The sequence below is a fragment of the Dermacentor variabilis genome, chromosome 4, assembly GCF_050947875.1.
Source record: "Dermacentor variabilis isolate Ectoservices chromosome 4, ASM5094787v1, whole genome shotgun sequence".
NCBI classification, from domain to species: domain Eukaryota; kingdom Metazoa; phylum Arthropoda; class Arachnida; order Ixodida; family Ixodidae; genus Dermacentor; species Dermacentor variabilis.
Window position 1 is genome coordinate 175,498,743 of NC_134571.1, and position 13,952 is coordinate 175,512,694.

A 13,952-nucleotide genomic window follows, 5' to 3' on the forward strand; every position below is an offset into this window, starting at 1 on the left:
ACCACGTCCGCAGACGATTCCAGCACTCTTCTGTTGCGGTCTGGAAAATGCTCATTTCACTAAAGAAGAAGCGCTAGCCGGCGAGACAGAAACGTGCGGGATTAAAACATCGTGAAATCTTGTCGTCCGAGAGAACTCTTCCGACGACCGGCAAGAAACCCAATGGCAAGAGCGGACGAAAACCACCTCCTCCACTACCCAGAAGCCGCTTCGAGATTGTTTCGAGACTTATGCCGGGTCTATCGATCAAAGACTTATCACCAATGCACCTCGCCGACGCCATTTCAGCGGCGAGCAAGGTGTGGTACTAGCACTCTTTAGTACGACCCAAGATGGGCTATATTGTTTGCGTTGTTTGTACAGTCGAAGATAGCGATTCCCTAACAATCGGATCTATCAAGGACCTAACATTCAAGGGCAAGCAGCACGCGCGAATGCGCATTTGCCCCCAGGAGAAGACATCCTTAAAGGAGTCATTCACGGAGTGGATCCCCACAACAAACCAGAAGTGATCCTAGACGAACTATAAGCGTATATGCGGTCCGCCGACGTCGAAATTGTTGGAGCCAGATTGTTAGGCAATAGCTCCTCCGCAGTCATCTTCTTCGACGGCTCGTACAAACCAAGCAGAGTGTACCACAGAGGAAGAGAGCGAATGTGCCACTCATTCAGAGGCACGGTACAATTCGGCAATACGAGTGAAGAATCCCGACTTCCTACCGATGTTTGCCCCTCGCCCCTGGACACGTGCGTGTGTGACACCAGAGTGGCCAGTCTGTGACACGTGCAGGGCAAAAGAACTTCTACCATATCATCAGTGCAAACCTGTGTGCAGCAACTGCAAGGGTGAGCACCTAGCCGGATCCAGGGACTGCTCCAAAAGAACTAAAGGAAGCGAGGGGCACAAGAACAAAGTACCAAATCAAAGAGAGGAGTGGGCATGGAAAGGGCCTCAATCAACATTACCAACAACTTGCCTAGGGACAAACTCATATCAAAAAGCACATCCGCACAAAGCAAACCCGTGAGAGCACCGAGATAATGATCCATAGCCTCGAGCACAGGCACCAGGCAGAGATCCAGGCGCGGCTCCAGCTGGCGAGAGGTCAATACGAGAGGTAAAGAAACCAACAAAGTGCGCTGGGTGTCTGTTGCATCTCCCACCACTTTTAGCAAAACAGCACAAATCACCTTTTATAGAGAAAAACAGCTAATTCACGAGAACAAGAAACTGACCGAAATGGTCAAGTCTTTCGGCACCGTTAAAAACTGTCAGACAAGATAGACACAGTATAACAAACAAATCGAGCAGCAAGGCCGCCAACAACACCACCACCACCACCTACATCCCTCACCACCAACCCACAAGAACCCACTGACGACGAAAACAAACACACGAACCTGAGACCACGGTCGTGAACGTGGCAGGTCAACAATTAATGAGCTTCCATCTAAACACTGGACCATTTCACTAGAAACGCAGATGACAAGACAAATAAAGTAACTGAGGTTCAAACAACACAAACACGATACGTTAAAGACGCACAACGTTCATGTTCACATGGTTCGAAAACATACTCCCTCAAACAAGCCAAAAAATGCAGCGCAGAGCCAGGCACATCACTCCTCAAGAACCCCAAATTGGGCAGTAGCATGGTAGACCTAACTAATAGCCAACATGACTCAAACCCATAGAGGCACAACACATCGACTAGATATATGGCATTGGAACTGTAGAGCCTTTCACATGAAATCATCAGCACTTAAAATACGCAAATACTGCACCCATACCTCCCGACATCATCTGCCTTCAGGAAGCAGGGATCTAGCCAGCTGCACTCAGAGGATGCCACACCCTAGTATAATACAGCAACCCCAAGGTAGTCAGGTTACTATCCAAATCAGTAACTGCGACACAAACTACGATCAGTGGCGTAGCAACAGGGGGGGCCGGGGGGCCGTGGGCCCCGGGTGCAAGGGGCCAGTGGGTGGGGGGGGGGTGTCATATACGTCTCAAGACACCCCTCTTTCCGCCGACTTTACTGGGCGCAAATTGCAACAAATGCTCCGGCATCCAGTAGCCCGAGCTCATGCACCCGATGCGTTACGCCGCAGAATTGTCGGCTGACTCTCTATCAACACCCCACGAAATAATTGCACGAATATCCGGGCTAAAAAAAAATTTAATTCGCGAAATGGTCGCTAAACTACTCGCCTTAGCGGAACGTTTCATGTGGGGTGCGCTCGCGTTGTGCGTTCATGCTGGGAGCAGGAGTCGCTAAACACACAGTGAGGCGTTGTAAGACGTTGGGGCTCTCGGGTCCCTCTTCCGTTCAAAACGCGCAGCGAAGACGAACAAAGACAGCAGCAAGAGGGCGTTCAACCAGCGCGCCGGGCGCTTGCGTTTACGGCGAAGCGTTCGTTGAGAGCGATGTTGCATAAGTGGGGCCGTCAAAAGTCGCGAATGGGATTCATGGGATCGTCTTCAGACTCGGTTCGGCCGAAGAGTTTGGCGGCGTACGGCTCGACAGGCTGTAGTCGCGGGTCCGCCGCGATGTCTGGCTCGCTTTTGCTTCCCCTCTCCCGCTCGCTCCGAGAAGCCGTTGCGAAACCTGCCGTTATGTTTCACGCTTTCCTTCTTACTCTCGAAAGTTTCAGAAAAGTTGTTGTGTGGCTTCATGTCACAAGTAGAATGTCTGTATCAGCTGCACAGAATTTTATTAAACTCGGTAGCGCGAAAAATATGGCAGATAAGTAATAACCATATCCTTAATATATCCTTAATATCCATATCCTTAATAAGTACTTATAGAGGAAGCACTTCATTTCGAGTATTGAGGACTCAAAGTCAAAAACTTCTTAAAGAAAATCGTTTTGGGTGCTACAACCAACAGTACTTTGGCACTGCGGACGGCGCCCAGCATATGGCAGCAGCGAAAGAAATATGAAATAGTGGACCAGTGACGTTGATCCCTTAATCCTCTCCATTACGAGTGCAGACCAACAGTAGTGCAAGCTTTCTCTGGCACGGGCTTCATCACTGCCTTTTCCTTCTTTTTTTATGGTGACGCCAAGAATCGACGCGAAGCGTGCTCTATTCTGTTCCCAATCTTGTGCTGGTACCGCAGCTCGGATAATCGCGTTTGTCCGTATAGCAGCAAATGAAAACAAGGCTTTATTGATCAGAATGAAGAGAACTCGTAATTGTCACAGCATTGGCGCCCGCGCGGCGGGGAGGCAGGTAGAGTTTTCTAATAGGGTGGGGAGATCAGCGTCACTGACAAACAATTTAATTTTCGTTTTCGTTCAGGGCTGCCCACAGACAAAATACTGCGTACCATAGTACCTACGATGATTTTTGTGAAGTTGTTGGGAAAGATATGAATGTCGGGCTTCAATTTTGCAAAAGCAATATTGCCGCTAAAATTGGTAATTAAAACTTTATTATAAAGATATTTTTTGTTACTTGTGACGTGAGTCATGTTTTCCACGATGCTGCATTTGTAATGGCTGCCAAGCCTTACAATCTGACAGATGTGCACATGTGCTTATCAAACGTTATCAGTGCAGCACCCTGTGTTATTTGGCGCAGGAAAAACAGCGTGTATATTTGCTGCATTCGCGATCTCAGGGAAATAAAGCGAAGGAGAGGGGGACCGGGGGAACGTGCGCGGAATCCAAGGTGGCTGTACTGGAGCTGAAACCCGGAAATTGTCGATATCCTCGCGTTCCTCGACTACATCAGGGGGGGGGGGGGGTGACAGAAGACCTATGGGCCCCGGGTGCCAGACGACCTGGCTACGCCACTGACTACGATTTCCCACATTGACACAAATCATCAGGTCATCACGATTCTCCCTCGAAAGAGGAGGAAAAACTACACGCCCATCTCCAACATATGCAGCCCATCCAAGAACAATAAGGACCTTCGGAGGAGTCCTAAGACACGTCTAGGACATGGTCGGGACGAAATACTGCGTGGTGGTGTTGGGGGACTTCAACACCCCTTGTGGTACTTGGGGCTATGCGTATGACAGCTCTAAGGGCAATCACCTCGGCCATGATGACGCGAGGTTCGGCTTTACCCTTCGAAACGACATCATGCAATCCACAACAACGGGGAACAGGATCAACAAAGACACGAACCCTGACCTCACTTTCACCCTAAACGTGAATAATGGGAACCGGTAGGCTTTGGACGAGACCCTCGGAAGCAACCATCTCATCCTGAGTCTCTCACTGGGAACACCCAATATAAGGAGAGTAGTCACAGGAGAATCGAATCTCATCGGCTAGACAGCATTCCATAAGAAAATCAGATAGAACAAAAGGACTGGCAGGATCTTGCAGAAGCCACTCGTAGCTAGCACGCAGCAGTCATTAAATAGGTCAAGTGTACTACCAAAATACCAGTAGTAGATATTCACTTGCTACACTAGTGGAAGGCCAGGAGTTTGCTCAAAAGATGGAAATCACCAAGAATAAACAAGAAGCCATACAAGCGAATTACCCAGCTGTCGGAAAAAAAGCCAACATGTGCGCGTCCGAAATGGTAACAGATAAATGGTTACAATTCTGCGACTCGCTCAAAGGCACTCTTAGCACCACAACAAAAACATGGAAAATCCTCAGATGCATGCTAGAGCCGGGAAAAACCAAGAAAAAGATTAGCACAATGCTTAAAAGATAGCATACCTCTTCCAAGGTGCCAATGAAGAGCTCTTTTAGAAACTTAAGGAAAACTGCATAGGACCAAACAACATACCTCCCAGCGCCAAATCATACATGGGCAAACCAAACCCCGACCTAGACGCACTCATTAGTGTGCACGAAGTCTCCCAAGAAGCACAAACGGCCAGAAAAAACACAGCGCCAAGCTCAGGTAAGATAACAAATGCCATTATGTGAAACCGCAGCGATGAAGCTCTGGAAGCTGTTACCCATCTTTTCTAGCCGTGGGTTACTTGACAGCTAGAAAAAAGATAATATAACCACCATCTCTAAACCGGGCCAAGCATCAACGTTAGAAGCCCTTAGACCTCACGTCCTGTGTGGGGAAAATTTTCGAAAGGGCGACAACCGCCCCACTATAATGTTACCAAGAACGCAACCACTACTTCCCTGTGACCATGGTCTAGTTCAGGCCAGGCCTTTCCGCACCGGATGCTTTCCTGCTCAACAAGAAAAAAGTCCTAAACGAAATTCGCAGAGAAGGCGAAAACCTCATACTAGCCGTACACTTTCAAGGAGCCTTCGACAATCTGTCACACGGGACTGTTCTCGACGAGCTCAACGCGACAGACTGCGAAGAGAGGATCTATAACTGTTAGATCCTTCTTGAATGAAAGAACGATGACTATAGCTCTGCATCAAACCATATTGGACCCGTTAGACATGTCCAGTAGGCGTACACCTCAATACTCCCTTATCTCACCACTACTTTTCAACATAGCCATGAAGAGGTTATGCAGACCTCTGGACTAAAAGAAGATCCAGGCTACTCATTTTACGCTGACGATATTACTCTCTGGATGAGCAAGGGCTCTCTCGGGTACAAGGAAGGCACTCTCCAACAAGCAGCAGATGTAGTGTCCGCCTTCACCAAAAAAGCGGGCTACAATGCACACCAAAGAAGACGGAAGTGATAGGCATCCACAACTAACAATACAAAAGCAGTGGTCCCATCAATATCCAAGTAAATGAACGCACAATCAAGGAAGTACTGATACGCATCAAGGGTTTCTGGATTCAGAGAAATGGATAATCCAGACACACGCACTCTAAACACAATCACGAAGAAGATTGCCAGAATGGTCGAAAGACCAACCAGCCATTCGTCAGGCATGGTGGAAGAAGACACTCTTAGTTGCTTTCACAGACTGGTACTTAGCAGAGTCATTTCCAACAGGCCTTCAGTACTTCAACACCACAAGGCCGAAAAGTAAAAAGCCGAAGTCATTCTCAGGAATGCCTACAAGGCTGCTTTTGATCTTCCCATACATGCGGCCACGGAAAAAACTCCTGTCTCTAGGGGTATACAATACCTCTGAGGAGCTAAAAGCTGCAGTACTACTCTGAACTTGAACGCCTCAGCAGGACCCACTACGGAAGGACAATCCTCTAGAAAGCGGGCTACCGCCAACTTCCAGCATAAGCAAGCAAGGACGCAACGAAGCTACCTCACATCAATGGAGAAGAGCTCTATCGCACCCATTCCACGCCATCACACCAGACACCTGGGCAGAAGAGGGGCAAGAATCATGGCGCTCATCAACACGCACAAGGATAATCTCGACGTATTATACGCAGACGAAGTACAATTATCCAGTATCTACACAGTGGTCGATCACAACTTAGACTTCATTCGCAGCAATCAAATCGTCACCGCTTCTGCAGTACAAGTGAAAGCGGCAGCTATTGCCAACGCCTTTCGATTGCAAGAAGAAGCTGACAATGGGTTCGTAATCTTACCAGCCTCGCAGGATGCCTGTAAATTCTTCATGAAAGGCTGGGTTCCCAAAAAAGCATGAGGTGCCAGCTCCCTACTAAGCTCAAACGTCACCACAAAGGCGTATGGTACCCCGGCCACTTCGGTCTTCAGGGCAACAAGAGAGCCAGTGCTTTATCTGGAGAACTTTCCAACCCAGCGTGATTCGTAACCACATTTTCACACACAGACATATCCTCACTTCTAGCAGAGAAATCCTCACATAGTAGATACTCGACCGACAGGCATTCGGTTCACCTCACAAATCACTCAACAGTATGAAAGCCAACTTCATCCGTAAAATACAAATGCACGTATTCCCTAATCTTCACTTGCTCAAGAAATGTTCACCGAAACATACAAGGCCGAACCCCCTTGTGAAAAGCCATCACTATTTCAAATCTCAGTATTGTCGTAACAAACCCTTCACGAGGTAGGCAAACACCTACACATCTACACCCTTACTAAGGAGCAGTGGTGGTTGGTGGTCGCCAGCTCGCTTCCAGGACAGCTACTAGCCCTCATCAAACTGGTCCACAGGCAGCAAAGACCAGCGGATCTCTGGACCGATGGCCCTGACTACATCGACTCCGACGTCCTTTGCGAAACAAAGTTTAATGAACGAACAAAGAATGAATTAAAGAACGAACGAATTATTAACTATTTATTTATTTATTTTATTTGTTGACCTGTATTTTCTGTAAAATGTTGAGCATAATATATTCGCATCTCATTGTCTTTCTTGAATCCAACAGTTTCTTCAGCAGTTATCAGGAGGGGTCGGGAAATTTCTTTCTTGTGAAAAGCAGCTTACATATTGTTTTCTAATGGCCTGTCTTCTAATGCTGACTTCGGAATTGAAACTGACTGTATTTTTCTTGATTACACTAATGCCTTTGGCACTGTGTCACACGACTTACTAATCTTGAAACTTATTAAGCTTAATATTGATCCGCTGGTACTTAATTGGATAAAAGGCTTTCTTTTCAACCGAACCCCTTATGTTACCGTTAATAATAATTCATCTTCTCCTTCTGCTGTAACTTGTGGCGTGCCTCAAGCATCAGTGCTGAGTTCATTACATTTTCTTATGTATGGTTACGTTACTATATATGACAAGAACTCTTAAGTTTAAGCAGATGAAAGCACGCAATTTCCATCTGACAGCTTCACTGAGAGTTTTCGTCGTCAACAACCAACCTTCGTCGTCGTCAACAACCAGCTCACATCGTCATCCTCAGGTTCTGCAGAAGCGATACCACAAAACGGAAAACAGCCAACTTTTATGTACGGGGCGTTACCCCCCTTCCAGAGAGCATCGTCTCAATGTTTTACATGCGAGAGAGAGGGAAAAATTCGCGGCACACACACTAACACACTGATGAAGTTTGTGAAGAGGACAGTGTCGCACAAGAGGGATGAAGGCTAGCGGAAATGAGAATAACTTCGTCGACGTGAAGGGTACGCTTTCATCTTGGAAACATGGACAATTTCCGTCTGCTGCATACGATGGGCTCGCCGAGTCGTGTCTTCAGAGAGAACTTGGTAGTTCAACTCGCTGAGCCAACGCAGGACTTTGTAGGGGCCGAAGTAGCTGCGCACTAACTTTTCCGACCGGCCGCGTCGGCTAATGAGGGTGGTTACCCAGACTTGATCAACGGATTGGTAGATAACCTCGCAATGGCGAATATACCTCTGGTAGTCTACGCATTACCCATTCTTGGTTCGTTCGTGTGCAAGCTTTTGAGTTGCGTGTGAGAGCCGGATAAATTCATCAGCGTCAATGGTATTGTCGTATTGGTCGGGTAGGAGCATGGCGTTCAGCATGGCGGTTGCCTCACTGCCGTGGAACAACCGGAAAGGAGTAAACGCAGTAGTGTCTTGAACAGCAGTGTTGTACGCGAGCGCTAAGGCAAAACATCATCCCATTTCTTGTGCTCGCTGCGAACATGCATAGAAAGCGCGTCAGCGATTGTCTTATTTAACCTCTCCGTAAGACCGTGCTCTTATGAGGGCATGCAGTGCTTCGGCGATGAGCTGTTCCAGCAATCTTTATGACGTCTTGCATCACCTGTGCTTTGAAAGCTGCACCACAGTCTGTTATGAGTACTCCTGGTGCACCATGCCGCAATACAATTTCGTGAACAAAAAGTGCGTAACATCACTGGCAGCGGCTCGTTGAAAGGCTCTTCTAGTTTCGCAGTATCGCATCAGACAATCAGTCGCAACCACGATCAACGATTGCCAGCAAAAATTTTGGGGAAGGACCGGAGCAGGTCCATGCCGATTTGTTGAACTGGTTGTGTTGGTGGTGTTACAGGCTTCAGAAAACCGGCTGGGCGTTGATACGGAGCGTTTCGGTGCTGGAAGTCGCAGCATGTTTACACGTAATTCTTGACTTCCTGGGGGCGCTTAGCCCAGTAGTCACTTAGCCCAGTAGCGGCCGTATAAATATAGCCGTAACTTAAGGATCGCTCAGATGACAGCTAAGCATTCCTTTTCAGTGGTAGAATAGTTCGTTTCTGGAGATGTTAAGGTGCAGCTAAGCAATAGCACATTCAACGCCATCTTGCCACTGCACGAGGACTGCACCAAGGCCGTTGTTGCTATATCAGTGTGTAGTTCTGTGTCGGCATCTTCATCAAAGTGTCCAAGTAAGGACGATGTCTGGAGCTCGGAGAAGACGTCTGTCTGCTCAGGACCCCAAACAATCGGGATATCCTCCTTTGTTAAAGAGTTCAGAGTTCTGCGATCTTGGAGAAATTATCCACAAAGCGTCTGTAGTATGAGAACAGAGGCCCAAAAAAGCCGGCGCACGTCACGTTTGTTGACTGGTGGTGGAAACGCGACGACAGCCATACTCTTTTCTGGGTCTGGCCTGACACAATCGTTACTAGCAACGCGACCGAGAAACTTCAGCTCCTGATAACCGAAAGAAAATTTTGCTGGTTTAAATGTTAGGCCTGCAGAGCGAATGGCCAGGAACACAGACTGAAGTCGCTGCAAGTGTTGTTCATGTGCGCGAGAAAAAAACAAACGGTGTTGTCTAAATAGATGACACATGATTGCCACTTAAAGCCTAACAGCACGGTGTCCATCATCCTTTGCAAGGTCGCGGGAGCTGAGAATAATCAGAAGGGCAGCACCTTAAATTCGTACAGGCCGTCAGGGGTTACGAACACACTCTTTTCGCGATCAGGTTCATCAGCTTCTATCTGCCAGTACCCGTATCGCAAATCCATTGAAGAGAAGCTTCGGGCATGTCTAAGACTGTTAGAGACTCATCTATGCGGGGAAGAGGGTAGACATCTTTTTTTCGTCACCTTGTTCAGTTTGCGGTAATCCACATGAAACCGAAGAGTGCCGTCCTTCTTTTTCGCCAGTACAATTGGGACGACCACAGGCTGGTTGAGTGTTTAAATGCGCCGTCGTCAAGCATTTCCTTCACTTGATAGCTAATCGCCCCTTGCTCCTTTTCTGAGACATAGTACTCGTGCTGACACATAGAACATTCGGTCGGGTCCGTTATAATACGATGCTTTCGCGATTGGGGTCTGTTTTACTTTTGACGTGCAGGTGCAAAACATCTACTGAACATGCACAAAATAGTTCGTATACGCTTTTTCTGTGTGGCTGAGAGCTCAAGATATACATTGACTGTACTGAAAGGCTCAGTGTCACACTTAATTGATGTCGAAAGCGCAGCAAGCGTAGAACTTATTGCATCCCCAGTCTCTTCAATGTGAGCAATGGCTTCTCACTTTAGCCGGTGTTGGCACTCGCTGCAGAAGCTCGTCAATTAAAGCTCAGTGATCCTGCGGTTCAGTTGAATAATGCCGCGGGTGAAGCAGACTTGCCGAGCCAAGTGTACCGACAGGTTTCCTTCCGCTATACCACTACTGTATGGTCGCAGTCGCTTTCAACAGTTCTGTACATACTAGTTCGCGGTGGGAATGTCACAATGTCAACAACACGCAGGGCGGTCTTTCGCGTGTTAAGATTTCGCTTTATAGAGCCGTAGTTGTCGGAAAACGTTACAATCAGCTTCTGAAGATCGATAATAGCTTCGTGCTCGCGAAAAAAATTAATCCCCAGGATCGCTTTCCGCAAGCACTCGCGCAACAGGACGAACGCGGCAACGTACGTTCACTGACGAATTTAGGCGTAAAGGCATGACAACGTGCTGTCGAAAGACTTGGTCCATGTCATGGCATCACGACTTTTCTCAGTTCAGCAGGTAGTGCGGCACTCATAAGAGTAATCGGTGCCTGTGTCTGCGAGGACAGTGACCGGCTTGTCGACCTGAATGGGGCTGTGAGCGGATACACTTCTGTAGTCGACGGCATGCGACTGTGAAAGGGAAACTTTAGCGGTTGGCTCACGTATCGGGGGAGCATGGTGTTTTATATTTCGGTTAATAGCAGCCCCACCCTCGGAGATTGCTACTCATAGTTTCCCCAGCGTGGGCCTCAGGACCTAGTGTATCTGCCCCCAACGCCACGAGCGAAGACCGAGTGTTGGCTAGGTGACTTAGGGCATCGAAGAGATGAACAGCGCGACTGGAGCACGGAAGAGTCGGGGATTGGTAGTTCGCCAAGTACTCAGCAATGGCTCGGAGACGCTCACCATCCCTGGGTCGGCGTGCGTCTGGGCGAACCCCAGGAAGGCCTACCTGCCAGTACGTGCACTCTCGGTACAGGTGACCTGCTTCCTCACAATGGTAGCCGAGTGACCGATTGTCGAGAGCTCGCAAAACACTGGGTTTCCGCTTTAGACTTGGGCTCGCTCCTCTAGAAGTACTGCGTTGTCTGTTGCGAGGATGGACGGGACGAAGTGCCGGCTACCGGCATAGGAGCTCTTAAGGCTTCGGCGTACGACAGGAGAGGGGCTTTGGCTGGCCCCGCAACCAGCGGTTGTATCAGCTACCTGACCTCTTCTCGAACCACACTGCTTAGAGCAGATACGGGGTGTTCAGAAGACACTTCGTGAAGTTTTTCCAGCTCCTCACTAACAATGCTGTGCACGAGTTAGTTCCTGAGGGTCGTCAAATTAGGGGTTGCTATGAGGCACGAGATAAAGTTGCTTGGGCGCTCATAGTGCGACGAGCGCTGCTGTAGCGTACGTTCCATCACTGTCGCTTCATTGAGGAATTCGGCTACAGTACCTGGCGGGTTGTGTGCTATACCTCCGAACAACTGTTCTTTCACGCACCGCATCAACAAGCGTTTACTTCCTTTTTTCTGTCATTCCGGGATCAGCTCGCTGGAACAGCCGGGACATGTCGTCCTCAGCGAACATAGCGACATTTCATTTGGTCTCTGATTCCTGGAATTCAGGACGCGTTCTATTTGCTCTTTTCGGTCTGAACTGCCGTAAGTATATGGCAGTTAGCTACGAAATTCTTGCTAGGTCGCCAAGCTAACTTCATGGTTTTCAAACCAAATGTGTGTCAAATCCTCCAAGGCGAAGTGGACATATCGAAGCTTGTGATGATCGGCCCGTTCGTTGACGCTGGCAACATGATTGTAGGGGTGGGGCTCAACATCCTCAGCAGTCCTCAAGATCCTCGGAAGTGTCACCGTGAAACAACCTCGTGCTTCGCGGCGTGTTGAAAATCCACGGAGCAGGCGGAGTGGTGATCTCTCTAGTCTGGCTAGCCGTTGAATTGGTTGTCATCTTTCTAACCTTTACTGTGAGAAGGTAGTCCTGGTTATCGCCGGCTGTGCCGATGGTCAGCGTCGAAGGTGTCGCGGTCGATGTTGGGAGCTTCTTGTTCGTCGCAGTGCATGGAACAGTTTACCCAGTGCTTTCACTAGTCACGTTATTATATATAGCAAGAGCTGTTAAGTTTAATCTAATGAAAGTATACAGTTTCCGTCCAACACCTTCATTAAGGGTGACTCTTCGTCATCATTTACACTCATTTCACTTCATCGTTCCCAGCTTCCGCAAAAGCGCTAAACCACAACATAGCCAACTGTCGTGCACGTGGTAATATTAATGGTACCACGTTGTGGAAGCCAGGACATAGATATACCACGAGACGGCCACCAGCCTCTCGCTGAGCCGACTGCCGTAAAGCCATCAGAACGCCACCTCGTCTGGCACTGCCCTGTTCAAGTGTCAAGCAGACAAGTAGCATGCAGTTTCAAAATTGCCTCTATACACGTCACAGGCCACGACGGTAGATCAGCCCAGCTGGCGACTTGGCCCCACCTCAAACCAGTCGCCGGTAGCCTTTGCCTCGGGGACCCACCTGATGCATCATACTGCACTGCCCTCCTCGCCCTCCTTTGCTTGTTTAGGTCCAAGGTGTCATCTTCAATAAACTCGTTTATTCACTCAACCATAACCACCACCGCTGCCAATGTGCATGTGAGTGTATGCGTGCGTGTGTGCGCTCGTGCACGTGTGTGCGTGTGTCGCAATGAAGTTCTTTTTTAGACGTTGGCTGGGGGGGGGTGCTCCATGTGTGAACCTTCAGCTGTAGCAGTGATTTCTGATCTCATGGATGAAATTGCTGAAACCTCCTGGCTATATAGTTATCGTTGTTGTTGTTGTTGTTGTTGTTGTTGTTGTTGTTGTTGTTGTTGTTGTTGTTGTTGTTGTTGTTGTTGTTGTTGTTGTTGTTGTTGTTGTTGTTGTTGTTGTTGTTGTTGTTCAACAAACTCTAAAACTCAATTGTCACCTTTCTGAAAAGGTTAGTAGCGTTTATTTTCTGCCTTTTCCAACGGCGGAGCATGAATGCCTGTGAATTTCGATCTTGTGGTGGACCGCCCACTTACCCACTTGGGCGGGTAACGGAGACCGATCAGGTTACAGGCCAAGCAGAACAGCAACGCCGCGGCGTTCCACATCACGAACGCCAACAGCACAGGCGACATATGTGCCTGCGTTCACGACAGCGAAATAGCCTCGTTGGGGCCTACCTACATCTGGCAAAATTAGGCGCTTATTTTTCTCTTCGATTCTCTCGAAGCTTATGACATTGTTGCAACCGCATTGCGTTCATACCTTTAGAATCGTTTCTATCTGGTCCACTTGGAGCGGAAGCGCGGAAAGAATTGTAGCTTTATCCTCCTGAGTTCCGTCTATGAGGCATTTGTCCAACATATTGGACATCAAATGCTCTGCCACTACCCAGGCCGCAGCATGTTTTAGCCCGTAAAACGTAATCGTCCAATACTTTAGACACCTACTAGCGCCACCTATAAGGTTTTGTTGAAAATGCATTAGTAGTTTCGCCACCAGGGCTGTTTGCAATGGCGGCATTCAGCAGCGCGGCTTTCTATGGCGACCGCCGAAAAAGTTCTATTTCTCATACTTTATCGCTCGTTCTTTTTCTGTGATGAAATTTTGATTAATAAACAGATTTTGCACTTTTGAAGCCATTTTTAATATTAAATTTGCCCTTTGCTACTTCATACCCACTACCCCGAAAATGACTCGGTAGAGTTCCAGTGTC